At 35.4% G+C, this 23246-nt stretch overlaps 1 pseudogene; it reads left to right on the top strand.

Moving 5' to 3' along the window:
- LOC138919033 (regulator of DNA class I crossover intermediates 1-like) overlaps positions 1-23246 on the top strand; it is a 76339-nt pseudogene that overhangs the window by 20813 nt on the left and 32280 nt on the right.

The raw sequence follows: 23246 nt of genomic DNA, 5'->3' as shown, positions 1-23246 counted from the left end.
ACTACTTTTATTATATTGGAAGTCCTAACACAGCAATTAGTAGGAAAAATAAAAGCCAGCCTGATTGGAAAGGAATAAGTAAAACTGTCACTGTTTACTGATGACATGATACTTTATACTAAATATATATATATACTTTTTATTTTATATATATTGTTTATATATATATACACACACACACTAAAAACTCCACCAAAAATTATTAGGATAAATGAATTCAGTGAAGTTTCAGGATACAAAATTAATATACAGAAATCTGTTGGGTTTCTATACACTAATAACGATCTATCAGAAAGAGAAATTAAGAAAACCCTCCCAGGACAATTGCATCAAAAACAATAAAATACATAGGAATAAATTTAACCAAGGAGAAGAAAGACCTATACTCTGAAAGCTATAAGACATGGATGAAAGAAACCGAAGACAAATAAATGGAAAGATGTATGTGCTCACGAATTAATACTGTTAAAATGTCCGTACTACCCAAAGCAATCTACAGATTCAATGCAACCCCTATGAAAATACCATTGGTATTTTTCACAAAACTAGAACAAATAATCCTAAAATTTGTATAGAACCACAAAAGACCCAAAATAGCCAAGCAATCTTGAGAGAGAAGAAAGCTGGAGGTATCACATTTCCAGATGTCAAACTGTACTACAAAGCTATAATAATCAAAACATTATGATACTGGCACAAAAACAAATGCAGAGATAATGTAACAGAATAGAAAGCCCAGAAATAAACCCACAAATATATCGTCAATTAATCTACAACAAAGGAGGCAAGAATATTCAGTGGGGAAAAGACAGCTGTTTCAATAAATGATATTCGGAAGACTGGACAGCTCTAGGCAAAAGAATGAAACTGGACTACTTTCTTTCGGTATGTGTAAAAATACACTCAAAATGGATTAAAGACTTAAACGTAAGACCTGAAACCATAAAACTCCTAGAAGAAAACTTAGGCAGTAAACTGTTTGACATCAGTCTTAATAATTTTTTGGATCTGTCTCCTCAGGCAAGGGCAACAAAAGCAAAGATAAACAAATGAGACTACGTCACACTAAAAAGCTTTTACACAGCAAAGGAAACCATCAGCAAAATGAAAAGGCAATCTACCAAATGGGAGAATATACTTGCAAATGATATATCTGATAAAGGGTTAATGTCCAAAATGTATAAAGAGCTCATACAACTCAATATCAAAAAAATAATTCAATAAAAAAATGAGAGGAACTGAATAGACATTTTTCCAAAGACATTTACAGATGCCCAACAGACATGTAAAAAGATGCTCAACATCACTAATCCTAAGGGAAATGCAAATCAAAACCATCAAAAGACAATAAATGTCAAGTGTTAGTGAGGATGTGGAGAAAAGGGAGCCCTCGCGCACTTTTGGTGGGAATGTATACTGTTGCAGCTACTATGGAGAACAGTATGGAAGCTTCTAAAAACATTAAAAACTAACATATGACCCAGCAGTTTGACTTCTGGGTATTACCTGAAGAAAACAAAAACACTAATTTGAAAAGAAATATGCACCCTTATGTTCATTGCAGCATTATTTGCAATAGCCGAGATGTGGAAGCAGCCTAAGTGTCCATCGGTGGATATATTGGTAAAGAAGATGTGGCATATATTTATTCAGTGGAATATTAGCCGTAAAAAAGAATGAAATCTTGTCATTTGTAGCAACATGGATGGATATAGAGGGTGTTATTCCAAGTGAAATATGTCAGACAGAGAAAGATAAATATCATCTGATTTCACTTATATGTGGAATCTAAAAAACAAAACAAATGAACAAACAAAACAGAAACAGACTCATAGACACAGAGAACAGGCTGGTCATTGCCAGTGGTGAAGCTGGTGGTAGGTTGGGCAAAATAGGTGAAGGGGATTAAGAAGTACAAACTTTCAGTTATAAAGTAAATAAACCATGGGGGTATAATATACAATGTAGGGAATATAGTCAATAATATTATAATGACTTTGGTGACAGATTGTTGGTAGAATCATTGTAGTGATTATTTCGTAATGTGTGTAAATGTCAAATCACTACGTGTACACCTGAAACTAACATAATGTTCTATGTTAACTAAAATTCAATAAAAAAATTTGAACTTTATGTTATTCAATTCCAAAGATATTTTTCATATACTTTAATGTGTCATCATCTGCTTTTCCATAACCTTCATCTTTTTTGTTTTGGTGATACAAACTTTATTTAGCACTTCATGAAGTGAACAGTCTTCTTTCAGAGAACTGCTGCCCGTTCCCTTCATCTTGAAACAAGCTCTTCCCTTGCTTCCTTTGACACGTTCTTAAGATTTTATTTGTCTCCCTGGCTGCTCCTTTTAAATGTCTATTTTCAATTTAAAATTTGATTGTCTTCTGGAAGTTTTCTATTTATCTTCTAATTATTTTTTACTTGTCTCTACCAAATGAGACTTGTTAAAAAAAGTTGAGCCTAACAACAAAAAATCAAACAACCCAGTCAAAAGATGGGCCGAGGACATGAACAGACATTTCTCCAAAGAAGATATACGGATGGCCAATAGACATGAAAAGATGCTCATCATCACTCATCATCAGGGAAATGGAAATCAAAACTACACTAAGATATCACCTTACACCTGTCAGAATGGCAAAAATAACCAAAACAAAAAGTGACAAATGTTGGAGAGTTTGTGGAGAAAAAGGAACCCTCATACACTGTTGGAGGGAATGCAAACTGGTGCAGCCACTATGGAAAACAGTACGGAGATTATTCAAAAAATTAAAAATAGAAATACCTTATGAACCAGCCATCCCATTACTGGGTATCTATCCAAAGAGCTTGAAGTCAGCAATTCCAAAAGTCCCATGCACCCCTATGTTCATCACAGCATTATTTACAATAGCCAAGATGTGGAAGCAACCTAAGTGCCCATCAACTGATGGTTGGATAAAGAAGATATGGTATATATATGTATACACACACACACACACACGCGCGCGCGCGCGCAATGGAATACTACTCAGCCATAAAGATGGATAAAATCGTCCCATTCACAACAACATGGATGGACCTTGAGGGTATTATGTGAAATTAAATAAGCCAGATAGAGAAAGACGAACTCTGTATGACTCCACTGATAGGTGGAAGTTAAACATATAGACAAAGAGAACTGATTGGTGGTTACCAGGGGAAAGGGGGGGTGAGGGGAGTGCACAAAGGGTGAAGTGGTGCACCTACAACATGACTAACAATAATGTGCAACTGAAATTTCACAAGGTTGTAAACTATCATAATCTTAATAAAAAGTTAAAATACCACACAAAAAATATTTAGAAATAAACTTGATATCCTATAATATGAAATATGTCACCAAAAGCCATTGGAAGTCATAACTATACATATAACATATTTTAAATATTTTATCAATCTGTCTTTTATACTCATGCTTTAGTACATTTTTTACTAAATAAAGATTTGCTTGTCTTAGATATCCCCATAGGAATTGTATGTGGAGGTCTAACTGTCCTAACAACTTTGATAATGTGCTAAAAAGATTGGAAATGTGTTTTGAATTTATTGTTTATTTGATATCAAATAATAAAATAGTGAAATTGTCTGCAAAAGTTACCCCCCCAAAAAAAGTTGAGCCTAACCTTGTCAGGTAAATTAGTTACATACCTTTGTTCTCTCTAGGAAAAGAAAGATCAGAGGTTATCATGATGGATAGATTATGAGGGTTCAACCTCTTCAGCCGTGTCCCCTGGAGTAAAGGCTTGCTCCCTTCATACACAGTGTTTGTACTGTTCTTCTTCATTCCTGGAACATTATCTTCCCACACTCTGGCTAACTCTGACTCATCCATCTATCTTAGAAAAAAGTCATTTTCTAAGAAAGCTTCCCTCTCCTCCTGCCCTCCCTCTGCCAACTCTCCCCACATCTACCTGTAGTTTACATACTCCTGATGCTCAGTTGTAATTGTTTGTGTCATTCTCTTTCTGATTATGGTCTTATCCTTCACAGAGTACAGTGCCTTAGGAAATAATATCTTAATTCCAAGACGCTGTCAATTATATGATCCAGAGTCATGTTTTTCAAAGGGGAAAAATATTTACATCCTGAAGGTTCTGTCATTTCATTGCTGACCATAGTGTGATCTTTTTAAAGAAGCCCCAATGTGGAGCTGCACATCACTCAAACGAAACACTTTTTTATCTGTGGTTAAGTTTGCATAAAAATGCAGCATTTACTTTTTTGCTTGATAGCTGGCAAGTCTCTTACAGTTCTTATGTTTTTTAGAATCTTAAAAGTCTATTATTAATATTCTGAAATATTAATGTGATAAAACCTTAACTTCTTGGAAAAATGATACTTCCTCTTGCATTAAATTTTTTACCATCTTGGACTTTTTTCACTTTTTATATCTCACATTTATAATCACGTTTATGCCATTGTGTTATGAGTTATATAGTGAAGAAGATGTTTTCACAATTTGTTATAGTGTCTAATACATAATAGTTGCTCAATAAACAAATTTTGAACAAATGCCTTTGAACTTCTTAAATTAAGGATGTAATCTGAGAGAAAAAGAATGAAAATAAGAATAATTCTGCTCAATCAGAAATAAATACTGAATGAAAAATGATAATTATTTACAAGTCTGGTATAAAAGAAAATCTAGGAGTCATGGGGAGATAACAGAATTAAGTTAGCTTTGGCTGCAGATAAGTTCTCACATAGCTTCTTTTTGTTTTTCTCTTCTCATTTCAGTTGACTTTTATTGGCACACAGCTATGCGTATCTTTAGGCTTTTTATATCTGTGGTATAGCATACTTTGCAGAAAAACAAGTTTTTAGCCTATCGCATTTGTTTTATCAGGTTTTTAAAAACGTTCCACATTCAGATAATTTTTTTTAATCTTTTGATACCTGGGAATGGCTTTATACAGTTCTGTTTTAAAGGCATTACGCTTAACAAAAGAAAGATTATAAGAAGCTGTAATTTAGAGTCTTTGGGCAAACTACAAGTTATCATGATTCATTTTAATTTACATGTAAACATGTAAAGGAGGTGTCACAGAAATATAAAAAATATCAAGTCAATTATTTAATAGCATTATTGCTTTTTATTATTGATGATTCTGCCTGAAACTATATGGTTGCTAGAAGAACTTTTTATTTTTAATTTTTTTAGGAATATTTTGAAAAGAAAAGGTTAAAATCAAAAATGAAATTACGGGGAGTTTTATCCCCTGTCAAAAATTCTGCTGTCAGTTTAGACCTCCTTAACCTGTATATGGTAAATCAGATATCTTGCCAGAAGAAAAGACCTGGTAAGTCAGCCTCTCCAGTAACATTTTGTTTTGAGTCTGATGTGATCATAATGTTTAGTTTTCCAATAATTTTGTAATTTTAGAACTCAAAGGATGTGGAAAGTAATTTTAAAACTTGATTGCCCTCTTAAATTAGAAGCTTTGTTAGTCTCTGCTTAAAATGTTTTATTGTTTAATCCATTTATTTTTTTTTAGGTGGTGTGTTATATAAAATTAATTTTATAAGGTATGGTTAAACTTATAGCGTTGTTTCAATTATTATGTTATTTTGTCTAGGCAGATAGTTACCAAAGTTTGGCTAAAGAGCAGGGAATAAATATCTTTACTGTCTTATCCTATTTGGAGAATTTGTTTGAAAGGAAGAGCTGAACAAGTTTTTGCCTCAATGATTAGTTTCCTATCTCATAACTTGAATTCCTTAGACATTCTTGGGATGTTAACTATAGTAGTCTAATACTTCAAAATAAAGTTCATTTTGGCCTGCACTTTGATTCTTCAAGTAAATAAAAAGTTTAATCAGAGTATTTTTTTCTCTCTCAAGGAAACTTGTGTCTGATATTTAATTTTTAAAACAAGTGCTAAAATGAGAGCTTAAGAACTGAGTTCATAAAAAGGGATTGAAATTGATCACAGTATTGTTAGTGTCTCCTCTTTTCCTTTCTGTGCTATTTTTGTTTCTCCACAGATGACAGTTGTCACAAGTAAATGTAGTCACACTTTAGTAGAAGTAAATACATTATTAATAAACTTTAGGAATAAAAGTTTCTGTTGTAAATATATTTGCTATATTTAGTTCTTTTTCTTCATTTGTGTAATAGTGTTATCAGCTGTTGTCACCATGTCTTACATTAGATCCTCGGATCTTATTCATCATTTTGCTGAAAGTTAGTACCCTTTTCCCAACCTTTCCCTATCCCCCAGTCGCCAGATCCTGGCAACCACTTTTCTATTCTCTGTTTCTATGAGTTTGACTTTTTTTTTTTTTTTAGATTCCACATGTAAGTGATACCATGCAGTATTTGTCTTTCTCAGTCTGGCTTATTTCACTTAGCATAATGCCTTCTAGCTCCGTCCATGTTGTCACACATGGCAGGATTTCATTCTTTCTCATGGCTCAGGAATATTCCATTGTATATATACACACACACATATACACACCACACCATCTTTATCCATTCATCCATTGATGGACGCTGAGGTTGTTTCCATATTTTGGCTCTGTGAATTATGCTGCTGTGAACTTGGGAGTGCAGATATCTCTTTGAGATCTTGTTTTCATTTTATTTGGATATATACCCAGAAGTGAGATTGCTGAATCATATGATAGTTCTATTTTTAATTTTTTGAGGAACCTCTATATTGTTCTCCATAGAGCTTGCCCCAATTTACATTCCCACCAACCATGCACAAGGGTTCCCTTTTGTCCACATCCTTGCAAACACTTCTTACCTCTTGTCTTTTTTTTTTTTTTACTTTTTGTGAGGAAGATTGGCCCTCAGCTAATATCTGTTGCCAATCTTCTTCTTTTTCTTTCTTTCTCTCCCCAAAGCCCCAGTACATAGTTGTATATCCTAGTTGCAGGTCATTCTAGTTTTTCTATGTTGGATGCTGCCACAGCATGGCTAGATGAGCAGTATATAGCTCTGTGCACAGGGTCTGGACTGGCGGACCCTGGGCCACTGAACTGGAGCACACAAACAACTATTCGGCCACGTGGTCAGCCCCCTCTCTTGTCTTTTCGATGATAGTCATTCTAACAGGTGTGAGGTGATGTCTCATTGTGGTTTTGAATGCATTCCCCTGAGGATTAGTGATGTTGAACACCTTTTCATGCACCTGTTGCTCAGTTGTATGTCGTCTTTGGAAAAATGTCTGTTCAGAGGGTCCTCTGCTCATTTTTTAATCGATTCTTGTTTTTTGATATTGAGTTGTATGAGCTCTTTATGTATTTTGAATATTAATCCCTTATCAGACAATATGATTTGCAGGTATTTTCTCCCATTCTTTAGATTGCATTTTCATTTTGTTGGTGGTTTCCTTTGCTATACAGAAGCTTTTTGGTTTGATGTAGGACCAGTTGTTTATTTTTGCTTTTATTCCTTTTACTTTTGGTGTCAAATCCAGAAAATCATCATGAAGACTGATGTCACGGAGCTTATTCCTTATGTTTTCTTCTAGGAGTTTTATGGTTTCAGGTCTTGTATTTAAGTCTTTAATCCATTTTGAGTTGACTTTTGTGTATGGTGTAAGATAGGGTTCCAGTTTAATTCTTTTACATGTGGCTGTCCAGTGATGTATTTAACTTTATATATTTCCTTTCTCCCTCACTCTGTTTTCATTCATACATTGAACATATGTTTTTTGAGTACTTACCCTAAGTATTGTATTGGATTCTGGATGTAGAACAGAAAATAACAGGGGCAGGACATGCTGCTGTAGGGGAGGAAGAGAATTCCTCTATCTCTTGTAGGTTCTTCTGGCTGGGCTATGAATTAAATTGACATGAGACAGAATAAAAGGAGAAAATCAAACAAAGCTTTGTAACATGTATCATGGGAAAAATCCAGGAAAACTGGTTAACTCCCAGACTGGCTAAGGTTGTCATCTTAAATACCGTCTTTGGCTAAAGACAAAGGAGCATGTTGGGGGTGGGAGGGAGTCAGTTATGGGAGATTACCAGAAAAGGACAGTAAACAAGAGAAAGGTTATTATGCGGATTTAAGTCCTTGCCTTCTGCCTTGATAGGAGTTTCTGGACATAAGGACATCCCCCCTCTTCCTGGTACAGAGAGGGAGTTACCTTTACAAATGGAGATTTCCCTTACAAATGTAAATGTGTTTTACAGAGGGTAGCTTCTACTTTTCAGAGCTTCTCGCCTGTCTGCAGTTTCTTAAAAGTAATCAGCCCCAAATAATCCTCATGCCAAAGAGACACATTTTGGGGTCGCCAATTCTGATCCCCCACACTACCAAAAAATAAGGCACCTTGGCATATTGAATATTTTGAGCTGAGGAATTTGAGGAAGCAGCATGTGCAGGAAGGATTTTCATGTGAGAGGTGCCCTCGCTATACCCCAAGAAAAGGAACGTTGTTATCTCCAACGCAGAGGGAACACCGAGAGGACTCTAATGAACAGACCTTGCTGTTTCCCTCAGTTTACTACACTTAGCTGATACCCCTTTTTGTCCTGTCCCATTTCCCCAGGACTTTCCGCTCTTCATCAAACCTAGCTTAAAAATGCTCAGGTTTAACCACTTTGGGTCTTCATTTCCTTACAAAGTTTTCCACATAAAACTTATATTAAATAAATTTGTATGCTTTTTCTCTTGTTAATCTGTCTTTTGTTACAGGCCCCCAGCTGATAATTTAGAAGGGTAGAGAGAAAAGATTTTTCCTCCTCTACCAAAGCAAGATTTTATTAGTTAGGACTCATGACTGCAAATTACAGAAACTTGAAAAATATATATTTACTTACTTACTTAATGTTGTGGACTGAATGTTTGTGTGCCCCCAAAATTCATATGTTGATGTGATATTAGGAGGTTGGGCCTTTAGGAGGTGATTGGGTCAGGAGAGTGGACCCTGATGAATGGAATTAGTGCACTTGTAAAAGAGACCCCAGAGAGTTCTCTCACCTCTACCACTGTGTGAGGACACAGGGAGAAGACAGCTGTCTGTGAACCAGGAAGCGAGCCCTCACCAGACAGCGAATCTGCCAGCACTTTGATCTTGGACTGCCCAGCCTCCAAACTGAGAAATAAATTTCTATTTTGTATAGTTCACCCAGTCTATGGTAGTCCGTTACAGCAGCCTGAACGGACTAAGACACTTAACTGAAAGGAAGGGTAGTGGTGCCTCTGGACCTCAGAGACTGCTTGAGTCAGGAAATTGAATACTACCAAGATTCTTTTTCACTTCAGATACTAGTTTTATTCTCTCAGACTGTCTTCATCAATGAAGCTTAAAATGTGACATTAAAAAACTAACATTGACAACTAGAAGCTATGTACCAGGGGGCTTTGGGGAGAAAAAGGAAAAATAAAATCCAAAAAAACCCCACTATGAACTGACATTGCTCATCTCTCCAATTTCACCACCAGGGAAATACTGAGAGCTGCTTCTCTGATTCTGAATTTTTTAATTCCGCTGGAAGGAGGTTGCCTTGCTCTGCTGGTGTCAGGTCTCAGCGCTGGAACAATTACTTATAACCAGAGGGGTGTAATACCATTATTGAGTGGCAGGTGGTTGCCACTAAACCAATTATTTTTTCCAGGGAAGCAGGGTTATATAAGAAGATAGAAGCTCTCCACTGCAACTCTGTAGTTTGTGCATGTGTAAAAAGCATTTCCTGGAAAAGGATCATAATTAAAAGTACTAAGCGGTCAAAATAGTTATATCGTCTATAAGGAGAGACAAGGCTGCTGCATCTAAAGTTTAAAAATCTAGTGAGGGAGATAGAGTTAATCAAGTACAGTAAACTATGGTAGGTGCTATAATAGAGAACATATGTAGTGCTATGGGAAAGTGTAATATAGCAACTGATACAGTCTAGGGGTTAGGGGAGTTTTGAAGGAATCAAAAAATAAAGCAAAATTTCGGGGCTGGCCCCGTGGCCGAGTGGTTAAGTTCGCGCGCTCCGCTGCAGGCAGCCCAGTGTTTCGTTAGTTCGAATCCTGGGCGCGGACATGACACTGCTCATCAGACCACGCTGAGGCAGCGTCCCACATGCCACAACTAGAAGAACCCACAATGAAGAATACACAACTATGTACTGGGGGGCTTTGGGGAGAAAAAGGAAAAAATAAAATCTTTAAAAAAAAAATAAATAAATAAATAAAGCAAAATTTGTAGGGCCCCTTTCATGAGGAGAATGTAAGATGATGAAGAAAAAGATGATTTGAATTATCTGTGATAGTTGCTAGTACTGTAATGTCTTCTATCATGTATAGAATATAGGTGGTTTTAGTAAATATCTAAGATGTACATTTACTTAATGACCATGGTATATCAACCAGTGCTTTTAAAAGATTTTATTATTCATTCTTAATTTTTAATTGCAACTTTTTCATTATAGAAACTGTGAGAAAACCGATCATGTGAATATGAATAGAGACATAAAAATGCCCCTGAGAAAACATGATTTAGAACTTCCAATGTCGCCTCATCTTGTCCCGTCTAACCTCTGCATTGATGATATGGAAAACAAGTAGGTTTTAGCTAGGTTGCATATTATTAGGTATTTGAAAGAGTCATTATCAACTCTGTTTTATTCATTGGAAAATGTATAAAGGGATTATCCTAGCTCCAGTTTTTGTTTGTTTGACTGTTAGCAGTATTATTAAACTATTAAGACCTTAGTCAATGAACTAATATCCATGCTAAGTGTTCTTTGGATGCATAGTTTGACTTTCCTTATCATAAAAATCTCTCTCTAGTAATAATGTAATTTTTATAAAACACAGTAATATTATAACCCTGGAATGATTTACTTAAGAGTTCCATATGTTTTCATATTTGTATAGAACAGTATGAATTTTAAATATTTATAAAAGATAATCAATTTTATTGCCACCTATGTGTTTAACTGTTACATTTTCTTTTCATTAGTTTACACTATCAAAGACAAGGCAGCAAGGAAGAACTTGGCCCAGTTAAGGTGAGAGTTAAACAAAAATTTTTTTAAGTTATTTTAACAATTGTGACATGCCACTGTTACCCAACCAGGTTCATTTTTGCCCGCCGCCCAGAAAGCCAAACACTGAGATGACGAGATAGCAGCAGAGAGAGGGTTTACTCACAAGGTAGCCATGTGAGGAAGCGAGCTCATGAGCCTGAAATTTGCTTCCCCGAAAAGAGAGACTCAGGGATATATATGGGCCGGGGTCAGCGTGGTCTGACATGTGGAGAGAGGTGATTGGAGGTGAGGAGAGGTGAGGTAATGATGAGCTGCACAAGCGTAGTCAGACTTGATGCCTCTTCACAGGACCCATGTTCACAAAATGGCGACATCAGCATGATCTGAGGGGAGAGTTTTTAGCCCCTTCAAGTCACCTGTCGGACATCTCCGTGGGCCCAGTTGATGAGTTGGTGGTCTCAACTGGCCTGAAGTGGACAAGGAGTTCCAATTCCTGAAAAACAGCTCACACACGCATTACCATGGTGATGCAGGCACCAGGAAGATGTTACCTATAGGAGCCTAGCGGGAGTCAGCATATTGCCTAAACAGCACAATTAACAATGAGTGGGTTAAACAGCTAAAAGCTATAATCAGTAATTGCAAAAGGGAAAAAAACTTTAATTCCTAGCTACTTAATCATCAGTGGCTCACTTTCTGCCAGTTTCACCATCAAGTGATATAAATTTTTTGAGAATCAGAGAAAATTAGTTATCCTTTAAAAAAATTTTTAGTCTTTAAAATTGTTCTTTTAGAAGTTTTTAATGTAAGAAACCTATACCTTAAGAATATTTTAACAATTGCTTATGAGAAACCCTTTGGAGTTCTGGTAATGTAGACTAGGCCTTTGTGTGCAAAGCATTTGATTCTGCCTGTCACTGAAGAGCTGCAAAGGATAATTCATTTGGGGAGTTCTCCTTTGGGTTCATGTGATCATTGAGCGATTCATGTTTTCAAACGTGGTGACCCGACTGTTTTATTTTATATCAAATTGTGATTTTCAATATTCATGTTGATCCCAAGATTATTTTTCTTTCAAAGTATATTTCAAATAATTATTTTTTAGCAAATAAGACTTTAATCAATTAGAAAACACATAGATTGTGATTAAAGCTTGAAATGTGAAAGTCCAATGCCATATTATTAATTATTCTTTCCTTTGAATAGCCAAAGTTAAGCTACGTCAGAAAGATAATGGCAGTGATACTAAAATCTCTTGGAAATCTTTCACCTGAATTGTAGATAAATGAAACTTAGATTTCCTGTCATTAGGAGATGACATGCAGGTATGGAGCTTGAGGGTAGAGGGGACCATCGGTGAGAAAGGCAGATGGAAAGGAGCTCAAGTATAATCTTAGTTGATAACCTCTCTTGTCTTAGTAAGGACTGTCAGTTACTGATGACTTGCCTTTACTTGGGACTTTTTCTCTAACTCGTGACCTTTTTCACTTTTATTTTAACTTTCCTTGTCTCTAGTTTATATATTTTGGCAAATCACATGATTGTATCTTCTTTCCTGTAGTCCTCACAAGTCATGGACTCATATCCAATGTTCGAACCTCAATTGAGCAGAATAGAAAACTGCAGCTTCACACCACCATCTTTGTCAGCAGAATTAGCTTCTAACAGAGATATTACAGGACAAGATTTTATTCCCAGAATAGTGCCTAGTCCTCAGAAAGTTGCATATGAAAAAAAAGCAGAATGAACAGGTACCTTTCTTTTTTTAAATACAAGTCTTTATTGAGTTAGATAGGTTACAATCTTGTGAAATTTCATTTGTACATTATTGTTTGTCAGTTGTGTTGTAGGTGCACCCCTTCACCCTTTGTGCCCAACCCCCACCCCATCTTTCCCCTGGTAGCCACTAATCTGTTGTCTTTGTCTACATTTTTAAATTCCTCATATGAGAGGAGTCATACAGAAATTGTCCTCCTCTATCTGGCTTATTTCACTTAACATAATTCCCTCAAGGTCCATCCATGTTGTTGCAAATGGGACGATTTTGTTCTTTTCTATGGCTGAGTAGTATTCCATTGTATATATATACCACATCTTCTTTATCCAGTCATCTGTTGATGGGCACTTAGGTTGCTTCCACATCTTGGCTATTGTAAATAATGCTGCAGTGGACACTGGGGTGCATGGGACTTTTGGAATTGCTGACTTCAAGCTCTTTGGATAGATACCCAGTAGTGGGATGGCTGAGTCATAAGGTGTTTCTATTTTTAATTTTTTGAGGAATATCCGTACTGTTTTCCATAGTGGCTGCACCAGTTTGCATTCCCACCAGCAGTGTATGAGGGTTCCTTTTTCTCCACAACCTCTCCAACATTTGTTACTATTTGTTTTAGTTATTTGTGTCATTCTAATGGGTGTAAGGTGATAGCTTAGTGTAGTTTTGATTTGCATTTCCCTGATGATCAGCGATGAGGAACTTCTTTTCATGTGTCTATTTGGCCATCCGTATTTCTTCTTTGGAGAAATGTCTGTTCATGTCTCCTGCCCATTTTTTGATCGGGTTGTTTGATTTTTTTTGTTGTTGAGTTGTGTGAGTTCTTTACATATTATGGATATTAAGCCTTTGTCAGATATATGACTTGCCAATATTTTTTCCCAGTTAGTGGGTTGGTTGTTTGTGAACAGGTCCCTTTCAATCACTAGTTCTTAGCATTTTATATTTTTGTGATATGCTCTTTTTTTCTTTTTATGGATTGAAAAAATATTAGTTGTGGGTTGCTATAGATATAGCCAAATTAGGAGAGAAATTAAGTATAATAATTCTTCTTAGGTCAAAAACTTAATTCTCTGGGCTGTAGAAGATTATGAATCCCAAAACTGGAATGTTCTTTAAAAGTCTTTGAAATCATCATCTTTTTATAAAATTATTGATAGTAAAATTGACCATAGTTCAATGTGTTATGTAATACTTGATTGTAATCACAGTAAAGGAGTAGTTGGTGATGTCATGATGGCCCAGTATACATGATATGGAAAGGATCCTGTGAATAGCAGTACATAATCTCAGTGATGTCAGAGTAATCTGTTAAAGTATAAGTTGTGATGGCTTGATTCTTTCTATGACTTGAAAGATAGCTGGTTATATGCACTTCCATCCAAGACTATGCACATATATGTATATAGATAGAGATATTTAGTGCTAAAATGTTCAATCCTTGTAGTCTCTATAGTTAAAATTATAAAAACATCCAAATTTTTAAAGTTTGAAATATATACGCCATAGAACATACCAAGAAATGATCTTTTACTAAGTTTACATAGAGTTAAAAAATATAAAATTATTAAAGGTTACTATACTAATATATAATGGTAGTGAGTAAAATGGTTATGTAAACGCTCTATCTTGTTAACAAGGTTAACAAGAATATTTAGTTTTGAATCTCTCCCATTTTTAGCATGAGGTGGTTTTATGTCATATTTGTGTACTATTTCTAAATTAATTTATAATTAGCAAATTTATGATAATTTATAAATTGTAGTTATATATTACAGTATTATAGTTATATACAATATGTAATGATATTCAATTTTATTGAAGTATGTTTTCTGCTTTTCAGAGAAGGGAAAATGAAGTATTGTGCTAGGCTTATTAATTTAAGGACCCAATAATTTTTTGTTGTTGCTTTGGTGAGGAAGATTGGCCCTGAGCCAACATCTGTTGCCAGTCTTCCTCTTTTTGTTTGAGGAGTATTGTTGCTGAGCTAACACCTGTGGCCCTCTTCCTCCATTTTGTATATGGGTTGCTGCCACAGCATGGTTTGTTGAGTGGTATGTAGGTCTGTGCCCAGGATCTGAACCAGTGAACCCTGGGCCGCCGAAGCATAGTGTGGGAACTTAACCACTATGCCACTGGGCTGGCCCCCCAATAATTTTCGAGTGATGCAATGAAAAACATTCAGTTACCCATTCCATTTGTATTTTATAAGACTAAAACTTGCATCCTACATCAGCTTTAACTCATCCTTGCTTTGTTAAATAGTTTATAGGATAGAGAATGAGACCCTGTGTAATCTATACTTGAATAATCTTCTACTTAGAGACTGCAGGTTAGTGATTATCTCCAAAGGGGTAAATAATGTTGTACTTCATATGGCAGAAGAGAGAAAAGAGAAGCTAACGTCCCTGGTAAGGTGTGGTGTCACATTGTGAAGTATTAGGGAATTTATTTATTTGGATATATATTTGGAGAGATTTCAGGAAAATTAAAATGAGACTATAACTTACATAAGAAAATGAGTTGAAAAACAGGTTAGAATAAAAAGTGGTCTGGGGCTTACTAGTCCCTGGAGAAGTAGATTGAGCCAATATATAATATTCTCTTCTGTTTTGATTTGTTTGTGTGTTTCTCGCTTCAAGGGATGACATTGTCCCTGCACCATTGACACTGTCTCTCTGAGGCTGAGATGAGATGTGTTATCAGACTTTATTTTCAGCTTTTGTTGATTTTAGACGTTTTTTTAAAAAAAGACTTTTAGTATCTCTTTTTGCCTGCACGCTTTTTTTTTTCTGACTCTTTCTGTCATTGCTTGTCTTTGGACGTCTCGTTTCTGTGTTTCATGGCTTATACATAAAATATACTACAGATATGAATTATTATTGCTGGATAGATTAGTGTTGGGCCATTATAATATCTTTATATGGTACCTTCCTCATTAACAAATGGGTTATCACATCTGCTTTTCACAAGAGTCTGTCCATACTTTCCCCGTTTTGCACTCAGTGGTAGCGATATTCAGAAAGATTAAAGTAGCAGAGGCTGGCCCTGTGGCCGAGTGGTTAAGTTCACGCGCTCCACTACGGCGGCCCAGGGTTGTGCCGGTTCGAATCCTGGACGTGGACATGGCACAGCTCGTCAGGCCATGCTAAGTCGGTGTCCCACATGCCACAACTAGAAGGACCCACAACTAAAAATACACAACTATGTACCGGGAGGTTTTGGAGAGAAAGAAGAAAGATAAAATCTTTTTTTAAACAAAAGATTAAAGTAGCAGTCTAAAATTACTTAGTAAATGGAGGAACTGAGATAAGTACAGTTGTTTCCTTGGGAGAAATCATTATTTTCTGTCAGCGATATTTAACTTTTATTTACTCAAGATCTTGGTGTTCCGGGTCTTTTTTTTTTTAATCTTTTTTTACCTCTGAGAAAATGGTTAGCTCACCATAGATCAACCCTGTTATTTTAGCAGTCATTCAAATACTGACACTGCTTTCATTATTAGAACACTATTTATTTTGTTTTCAATAAGGACACTCTTTCTTTTAGACTAAAAAATACATTTTTAAACTATAGATGTCTACTTAAATGAGGTTTTACGGTAAATTATTTAAATTGTATATATGTACATTTACCCTTTTGGCAGGTTCTTCCTTTTTTTTTTTCAGCTCAGTAATGTTAATTATTCTAATTCCGTGATTTCCGAATTAAACAAAAATCAAGATGCTTTCAGTCCATCATATAAAACAGCACAATTTGGAACATTATTTGAAAGATTAAACAGGTAAGCAAAGATGTTGAAGGAAATAAAGAACCTGTAGCATGCTTTCTTTGAGTTATTAATTTGATTTTACTGGACAGAAGTAGTTTTAGTTAGAAATGTAAACAGACCTAAGTAAAACTTCTAAGGAAAAAAAACCACTGTAAGTAAAATGTAGCATTTAATTAAAGTAGTTATAAGTAACGATTTTCTGATGTACATATCTACCTTTCATTTATTTATTTTAAAAAAAATTTTGGGCCAAGGTGCTTTGCATCTGTTTTATAATCCCTGTTTTATGAATTACTACTTTCTTTTTCTTTATCATAAACATAATAATATTTTTTTCATATTTATGGTAGTTGATCAGTGCCCCATTTTTATTTTCTAGGTGTCTGTATTTAAACTCTGGTTTGTTGTTTTAAAAGACATTAGACTTGTAAAACCAGTTTGAATCACTCTTGGTAATCATAATGAGAAACTTTGACTCTGTAATTCTGTCTCAGTCTTCCTCGTTTTAGTAAATGGCACCACTATTCACTCAGTTGCTTAAGCTAAAAAAAAGTTGTACCTGATTCCTTCCTTTCCTTCAACTCCCAATATCTGTTTCACAAAGTATTGTCAATTCTGTATTCTAATAAACTTTAAAGTTATCTACTCATGTCTCCATCTCTACAGGTTCCATTTCAGTCTAAGCCACCACTGCCTCTTGCCTAGAATTGTAATAGCCATATAACAGTTCTTTTTGTTTCCTCTTTGTCCTTAGGTCTATTTTTTTTCACACTTTATTAATGTATAATCAACATACCATAAACTGAACTTATCTAAAATGTGCACTTTGGTAAGTTGTGACATATGTCAAAAATAATGACCATTCATCATCCCCAGTAGTTTCTTTGGGCACCTTTGTAATCCCTTCCTCTGGCTACTTTACATCCCTTACTCCCATCCCAAGGCAACTGCTGATCTGCTTTCTATCACTGTTGATTAGTTTGTATTTTCTAGAATTTTATATAAATTGCATTAATACAGTATGTTTTCCTTGTTTTGGTCTAGCTTCTTTGACCTAGCATAATTTGAGATTCATCTATGTCGTTGGTTGTGTATATCAATGGTTCATTCCTTTTTATTGCTGAGTAGTATTCCATTGTATGGCCATAGCACAGTTTATTCATCTGTTGATGACCATTTGGCTTTTTTCTCCAAGTTTTGGCTATTCCAAATAAAGCTGCTATGAAAGTTCATATAGAAGTCTTTGTTTAGACATATGCTTTCATTTCTCTTGGGGAAATATCTACGAGTGGAATGGCTGGGTCATATGGTAGGTATATGATTAAATTTTTAAGAAACTGACAAACTGTTTTCTAAAGTGATTTGTACCATTTTACATCGCATCAGCAGTGTATGAGAGTTCCAGTTGCAGCATACCTTTGACAACACTTGGTAAAGTCAGTCTTTTAAATATATCTGCCATTCTAATCAATATGTAATAGTATCTTACTTTGGTTTTAATTTTGCATTTCCCTAATGACTAATGATGTTGGCATCTTTTCATGTGCTTATCAGCCATTTGTGTATCTTTGGTGAAATGCTTACCTTTTTCCTTTCCTTAGTGGTGTCTTTTTGAAGTAAAAAAGGTTTTAATTTTGATGAGATACAGTTTATTAATTTTTTCATTTAGAAATTGTTTGTGTGTTGTCATAGCTAACAAGTCTTTGACTAAGCCAGGGCCATGAAGATTTTTTCCTATGTTTTTTTCTGTCTTGTAGTTTTAGATCTTACATTTAGGTCTCTGATCTGTTTTGAGTTAACTCTTATGTATTGTGTGAGGTAAGGGTCTAAATTCACCGTTTGCATTTGTGGAAAGGAAAGAATATCTTTTCCCCACTGAATTGCTTTGGTACCTTTGTTGAAAATCGATTGACCAAAAATGTAAGTTGTTTTTCTTTTCCCCCAGGAATCTCAGTTCTGTTCCATCGGTTAATTATGTCTATCTTTATGTCAGTGCCACACTGTCCTGATTGCTATAGCTTTACTGTATGTTTTGAAATTGAGAACTGTATTAGTCTTCCAGTTTATTGTTCTTTTTTGAAAATGTTTTGGCTTTTCTTAGTCCTTTGCATTTCCATGTAAATTTTAGCATCAACCTGTCAGTTTCTGGAAATAAAAAAAGCCTACTTGGATTTTGATAGGGATTGTATTGAATCTGTAGATCAATTTGGGGAAAATTGCCATCTTAACAATAGTGATTTTTCCAATCCATGAACATGAAATGTTTCTCCTATTCATTTTTTTTTGAATGTCGTAACAGCTTTATTCATAGTGGTCCCAAATTTGAACTAACCGAGATGTCCATTAATAATAGAATATTATGGGGCTGGCCTGGTGGCATAGTGGTTAAGTTTGCGTGCTCCACTTCGGTGGCCTAGGGTTTGCAAGTTTGGATCCCAGGTGCAGACCTAGCACCACTTGTCAAGCCGCACTGTGGTGGCATCCCACACAAAATAGAGGAAGATTGACATAGAGGTTAGCTCAGTGACAATCTTCCTCAAGCAAAAAGAGGAAGATAGGCAACAGATGTTAGCTCAGGGCCAGTCTCCCTCACACACACACAAAAGAATAGAATATTATATAATATTCATGCAGTGAAATAATACACAGAAATGAAAAAAAATAAACTGCTGATACATGCAGTAACAAGCATCTCCATGGAAGAATCTCAACACAAAAAGAGGACCATTGTGTAATTCCATTTATGTGGAGTTCAGAACCTGGCTGAATTAATGAATGGTGATAGCACTCAGAATGGTGGTTACTGTTGGGAGGTGTGGACTTGGAGGGGCATGAGAGAACCTTCCAGTGTGTTTGAAGAGTTTTATTTTTCCAGATTTATTGAGATATAATTGACAAATAAAAATTGTATATATTTAAGATGTTCAAGATGATGATTTCCTATACATATACATTGTGAAATGATTACCACAGTCAAGCTAATTAACACATTCATCACCTCAAATAGTTACCATTTTTGGGTATGTGATCAGACCACTTAAGATCTGCTCTATTAACAAATATGCAATTTACAAGTATACAATATAGTATTATTAACTATAGTCATCATCTTGTACATTAGATCCCCAGAACTTACTCATCTTATAACTGGAAATTTGTACCCTTTGACTAATATCTCATTTCCCCTACTCGCCAGCATCTGGCAACCACCATTCTATTCTCTGCTTCGAGTGTGACGTTTTAGATTCCATGTATGGGTGAAATCATATAGTGTTTGTCTTTCTGTGTCTGACTTATTTCACTTAGCATAATGTTCTCCCTCTTCATCTATGTTGTCACAAATGGCAAGATTTCCTTTTTTATGGCTGAACCATATTACATTGTGTTTGATCTTCTTTAATTTCTCTGAGTAATGGATTTTTTTTTTTAAAGATTGGTACCTGAGCTAACAACTGTTGCCGATCTTTTTTTTGTCCTGCTTTTTCTCCGCAAATCCCCCCAGTACACAGCTATATATTCTAGTTGTGGGTCCTTCTACTTGTAGCATGTGGGATACTGCCTCAATGTGGCCTGATGAGTGGTGCCATGTCCGCGTCCAGGATCCGAACCGGCAAAACCTTGGGCCGCTGAAGTGGAGCGTGTGAACTTAACCACTTGGCCACTGGGCTGGCCCCTCAGTGATGTATTGTAGTTTTCAATATATAAGCAGTGTGCTGCTTTTGTTAAATTTATTTCTAAGTATCTTATTCTTTTTATGCTGTTGTGAATTGAATTATTTTCTTAATTTCATTTTTGGATTGTTCATTGCTAGTGTATAGAAATACAATTAATTTTTGTATATTGATCTTGTATCCTTCAACTTTGCTGAGATCATTATTAGTTCTAGTAGTATTTTTGTGGATTCTTTAGGAGTTTCACCATACTGGATTATGTTGTCTATAAATAAAGGTGTTTTTATCTCTCCTTTTTCAATCTGGTTGCCTTTTACTTGTTTTTCTTGCCTGAGTGACTACAACCTCTAGTACAGTGTTGAATAGCAGTGACAAGAGTGGACATGCTTGCATTTTTCCCACTCTTAGGGAAAAAGCATTTAGCCTTCACTATTAAGTATGATATTAGCTGTAGGTTTTTTTGTAGGTGCCCTTTATCAGGTTGAGGAAAGTCCCTTCTATTCCTAGTTCATTGAACGTTTTTATCATGGATTTTGTCAAATGCTCTTTCTGTGTCCCTTGAGATTATCATCTAGTTTTTTCCTTTATTCTATTAACATGTAATATATTACCGTCTTTTGAAGTATTAAACTACCTTGCACTCCTGGGTTAAAAGCTGCTTGGTCATTATATATAAACCTCTTCATGTAATGCTGGATTTGGTTTGCTAATATTTTGTTTATGATTTTTGCCTCCATATTCATTAGGAAAATTGGTCTGAATTTTTCTTTTCTTCTTATGTTTTTTGTCTGGCTTTCATATCAGGATAATACTGGCCTCATATAATAAAGTGTAAAGTGTTTGCTCTATTTAATAGAAGAATTTGTGGATTCTTTAGATGTTTTTGCATCAGGGCTATTCTTAGTGGGAAGGCTTTTTACTAATTTTTTTTACTTGTGTAAAGATCTATTCAGATTTTCTAATTTCTTCTTGAATCAGTTGTAGTAATATGTGTTTTTCTAGGAATTAATCCGCTTCATCTAAGTTGTATGATTTGTTAGCATAAGGTGATTTATAGTATTCCCTTGAAATCCTTTCAGTTTCTGTCAGGTTGGTGTTGATGTCCCTTTTTGAGTTCTACATCTGTGTCTTTTCTCCTTTTTTTCTTGGTCAGTGTAGCTGAAGATTTGCTAATTTTATTGGTCTTTTTAAAGAACTAAGTTTAGGGTTTTATCAATTTTCTCTATTTTTCTGTTTTTCATTCCATTGATCTCTGCCCTAATGTTTATGATTTCCTTTTTCTGCTTGCTTTTGGCTTAGTTTGCCTGTCTTTTTTTAGTTTCTTAAAGTGCAAGCTTAACTTACTGATTTGATATATTTCTTCTCTCCTAATACAGGCATTAAAAGGTATAAATTTCCCTCTAAGCAGTGCTTAGAGGCCAACCAATGATTAGTTGGAGGTTGTGTTTAAGTACCTTCAGCTAACAAGGCTTCCTCCCTTGCACAAGACCTTACACTCAGCCAGGGATGAGTAGATACCTGTAGCTCTTTCTGGTCTCTCCTGAGTCTGCACTCAGCCTTACACATGTATGCAACCTTCCAGACCACCAGGAGGGTCTGGGAGTTTATCAAAGCCTCTTGTACCTTTTTGTTTTCTGGATCTCTCTATGAAATTTCTGGATGGTTTTTGCTTGCTCCAAATATCTCAGCCTCAGGCAGCTGCAATTTTGGGCTTCTTTGATAGTTTGCCACCAAGACCATGATTATTTTTGACAAATTCCCTGGGCATGAGTCTCCCACCTTCCCGACCCTCTCCAGACAAGCTCAGCCTTGGTAGGCTACCAGCCATGGAGTTGGGGGTGGAGGGATGGTGGCAGCCTAAGGCTAAAACTCCACAGGCTCCCACTGGTTCTACTAAGGTTGAGTAGTTTTTCTTGAAGTACTGCTTCACAGTTTATTGGATGCCATTGGTCACTCCCCATATTTGAGATGATTTTTTTGGTGAGTGTTATCTGGTTCTGTTACTGCTTTTAGGGCACAAGATTTGCCAGGTTTCTCAGTCTCTCATTCCAGAAGTCTGGCCCCACAATTGATTAATTTTGAATGTTAAACCAACCTTGTATTCCTGAGATAAACCCTGCTTGGTCACAATGTGCTAACCTTGTTATGCATTCATTGGATTTGATTTGCCAAAATTTTGTTAGGGATTTTTACATTAGTCTTCATGAGGGAGATTACTTTCTAGTAATATCTTGTAATATCTTAGTCTGGTTTTGATATCAGCCTAATGTTGGTGTCATGGAATGAGTTGAGAAGTATTCCCTCCTGTGTAATTTTCTGAAAGAGTTTGTGTAGGATTGGTACATTTCTTCCTTAAATGTCTGGTAGAGTTCATCAGTGAAGTCAGTTGGTATGAAGTTCTTTTTGTGAGAAGGTTTTTTTTTTTTACTATAATTTCCATTTTTTACTAGATAGAAGGCTAGTTGGATTATTATTTTTTTAGTGAGCTTTGGTAGTTTGTGTCATACAAAAAATGTATCGATTTTATCTATGTTGTAAAATTTATTGACTTAAAGTTATTCATAATATCTCCTTATTATGCGTATGAAATCTTTAACTTCTGTAGTGATGTCTTTTCTCCCATTACTAATATGGGTAAGTTGTTTCTTCTCCCCTTTTTCCCAGTGATTATTCTGATTAGAGACTTGCCAATTTTATTTATTTTCTCACAGAATCATCTTTCAGTGTCACGTATTTCTTTTGTTTTTATTTCATTGAATTCTGCTCTTATCTTTATTTCCTTTTGTCTGTTTACTTTGGATTTAATTTACTCCTTTTTTCCTGATTTCTTAAGGTGAAAGCTGAGGTCATTGACTTGAGACTATTTTTCTTTTCTAATGCACGTGTTTAGTGCTGTAAATTTTCCATAACTGCTGCTTTGCTGCATCCTACAAATTTTGATATGTTTTGTTTTATTTTCATTCAGTTAAAAAACTTTCTAGTTTTCCTTTTGATTTCTTCTTCACTCCATGAGATATTTAGAAATTTGTTATTTGGTTCCTAAAGACTTTTCTGTTAT

This window comes from Equus caballus, chromosome 19, assembly GCF_041296265.1.
Source record: "Equus caballus isolate H_3958 breed thoroughbred chromosome 19, TB-T2T, whole genome shotgun sequence".
NCBI lineage: Eukaryota > Metazoa > Chordata > Mammalia > Perissodactyla > Equidae > Equus > Equus caballus.
The sequence above is the reverse complement of the archived record's forward strand: the minus strand, read 5'-3'. Positions and strand labels throughout refer to the sequence as shown.